This window comes from Gossypium raimondii, chromosome 2 (assembly GCF_025698545.1).
Source record: "Gossypium raimondii isolate GPD5lz chromosome 2, ASM2569854v1, whole genome shotgun sequence".
NCBI lineage: Eukaryota > Viridiplantae > Streptophyta > Magnoliopsida > Malvales > Malvaceae > Gossypium > Gossypium raimondii.
This window is the reverse complement of record NC_068566.1, coordinates 20294935-20297948: the sequence shown is the minus strand read 5'-3', so window position 1 is coordinate 20297948 and position 3014 is coordinate 20294935. Positions and strand designations below refer to the sequence as shown.

Sequence of the window (3014 nt, the reverse complement as noted above, 5' to 3'; positions counted from 1 at the left end):
CTAAATTAGGTGGCTCCTTGATTGATGCTTTTGGTTGAACATGATCTCTATTTTCTAATTCCAAAAATGCAAAACAAGATTGTTGATTAAATCCCTTATGGTTAGCTTCTAGTAAAGCTAAGTTTCCCCCCTTTTCACCACTTGAAGGGTCTGACATCAAAACTTGTTCCAATGGGTCCTTAACAAAGTTGAGTTCCCATTCTACAGCTAAATCCTCTAACTCAGATACTGTAGAACAATCATCAACTGTGTCGGGGAATCATATAGACTTAAAAACATTAAATGTTACCTGATCATCCTGAACATGTATAGTAAGCTCACCCTTCTGGACACCAATAAGGGTCCTTCAAGTTGATAGGAAAGGCCTTCCTAGGATGATAGGTACCTTTTTATCTATTTCAAAGTCTAAAGTAACAAAGTCAGTAGGAAAAATAAATTTGTCTAAACATGCCAATACATCTTTGATTTTTCCTTTTGGATGTGCTAAGGATCGATCTACTAACTGAAGCATAACCGTAGTAGCTTTAACTTCACATATCCCTAACTTTCTAAATATAGACATGGGCATCAAGTTGATGCTTGCACCAAAATCACATACTGTCTTACTACAATAAGTTGCTCAAATGTTGCAAGATATGGTACAACATCCAAGGTCCTTCATCTTTGGGGGTAGTTTATTTTGAAGGTATGCACTGCATTCCTTCGTTAGGGCTACCGTCTCAAATTCTCCAAGTCTTTATTACTTGGACAGGATATCTTTCATAAATTTGACGTAGTTTGGCATATGCTCAAGAGCTTCTACCAACAGAATGTTTATACAAAATTGCCTGAGTACATCTAGGAATTTCTTGAACTAGACTTCTTACTTCTGCTTCTGAAATCTTTCAGGGTAGGGTGGTGGAGGATTCTTAACTTGAACTAGTTGATTCATCTTTTTTGGCAATTCTACATCTAATGACGATGTTAGTTTATCAGAATTTACTGGTTTAAAAGTTACCTTATCGAGTTTTGCAAATTCTGGTTCTGGTGAAGTTGGGATTTCAAAACTTGGTTGAACTTCCACTTTATCTTGAGCATCAACTTGCTCTTCTTCAACTTCAACAATGTTGGGCTCTATCATCTTTCTTCTCCTTAGTGTCAATGCTTTACAATGCTCTTTCCCCAAATTTCCGGGTTCTCCGTATCACTAGGCAAAGCACCTTATGGTTGGTTCTTAAGTTCAGTTGCAATCTGGCATTATTTTTTGCTATGTATGCCTTCAATGGGTTTTTTAAGTCATTGGAAGGTTTTTCAATGTGGTTGCTTGGATTTGGATTAAGGCATCATTTTTTGCTATGTATGCCTTCAATGGGGTTTTTAAGCCATTGGAAGGTTCAGCTTGAGGTTGTTTCTAAACTTGTTGGGTAAATACAGGTGGCTGGGTCAGTCTAGGTTGTGCATAAGTGTTACTGGGTCTAGCCCCTTAGTTACTCCAAGAGAAATTAGGGTGGTTTCGCCAAGATGGGTTATAAAAATTAGATTGCAGTTTTCGCCTTCCTCGGTTCTGGTTCTTGTTCTGGTTACCCATGTAATACACAGATTCTGGGTTTGATGGGCATTCTTCGAATGAGTGCCCTTCCCCACAATAAACACAGGCTACATTTTCAAATTGATTCGATGGCTGAGCTGCAAAATTATTAAACCTATTAGTAGTAAAGTTTTCAAGCATTGAGGATATCAAGGATACCTGAGATGCAAGTAAAGTGAGAGAGTCCACTTCATGTACTCCAACGAATCCTCTTCCTTACGCTACTTGATTGGTTGGCCGTTGATAATTGTTGTTGGCAATCATCTCAATGATTTCATAAGCCTCGTTATAAGACTTAGAAAGGAGAGCACCATTAGCATAAGCGTTTACTACCATTCTTGTGTGAGCATTTAGACCGTTACAGAACGTCTCTAATTGGATGCAGTGTAGGATTCCGTGATGAGGGTATCTTTGTAATAGTTCTTTAAACCTTTCCCACACCTCATATAAGGACATTTCATCTGTCTGTTGGAAGGTAGTAATCTCATTCCTCAACTTAGCATTCTTTCTAGGTGGGAAGTACTTCATAAGGCATCGTTCTACTAACTCTTGCCATGTGGTAATAGAATTTGGTGGCAATGAGTTCAACTAGGCTCGAGCTCTGTCCCTTAGTGAATATGGGAACAACTTTAATCGTAATGCATCTTCGGGGTACTCCAGCTAATTTGTAAAAATCGCTCACCTCCATAAACAATATTAAGTGAAGGTAAGAATCTTTGGTAGACATTCCACTTAATTGGCCCACTGTCTATAGCAACTGGAACATGACTGACCTCAGTTCGAATTGTTGTGCCTTGATTTCGAGTCTCCTAAACTCAAATTAAGCTCATGAAACGTTGGCACGACATACTGTCTTACAGCTCTTTCCCTATCATCAACAATAAAGATAGGATTTTGAGCATGATTTGCTCCGTTTCCTTGATTCTGATTTTCAAAGTTCATCACTTCGGCCCTTCTCTGAGCTGCTTGTATTCTTCTTTGTTGAAAAGTCATTTCGATTTCAGGGTCTACGGGGAGTAAGTCAATATTTCGATCAATAATCATAAACATTTGAAACAATCACAGAAAAATAATTCAATTAGAATTAAATAGAAAATAAAACAAAATGCAAAATTAACAATTTCACAAATAGTGTCTTTTAAAACAATCCCCGGCAGCGACGTCAAAAACTTTGAACGACGGAAATATGCAATTGTACACAATTGTATCAAGTAATAAAGTAATAAGTAGATGTCGAGTTATCATACCCACGGGGACTGTGAAAGAAAACTATTTATGAAATGTAAATCAAACATTTGGTGATGGGAAAATATGTTGTTTCGAAGAAGTGATTTAAAAACTAAAATTAACTAAGTAATAAAAATAAAAAGTAAAATTCCAATACAAAGTTTCAAAACGATGAGTTTTAATCAATATGAAATAATTGTGTTAGATCAATTACATTCCT

General features: G+C 36.9%; 1 non-coding gene across 1 annotated transcript; it reads left to right on the top strand.

Moving 5' to 3' along the window:
- Nucleotides 1-1958: 1958 nt before the first annotated feature.
- LOC128039386 (small nucleolar RNA R71) lies at nucleotides 1959-2065 on the top strand. Its single transcript, XR_008193891.1, has one exon. It is a non-coding gene; the product is annotated as a small nucleolar RNA R71 (small nucleolar RNA).
- The last annotated feature ends 949 nt before the right edge of the window (nucleotides 2066-3014 follow it).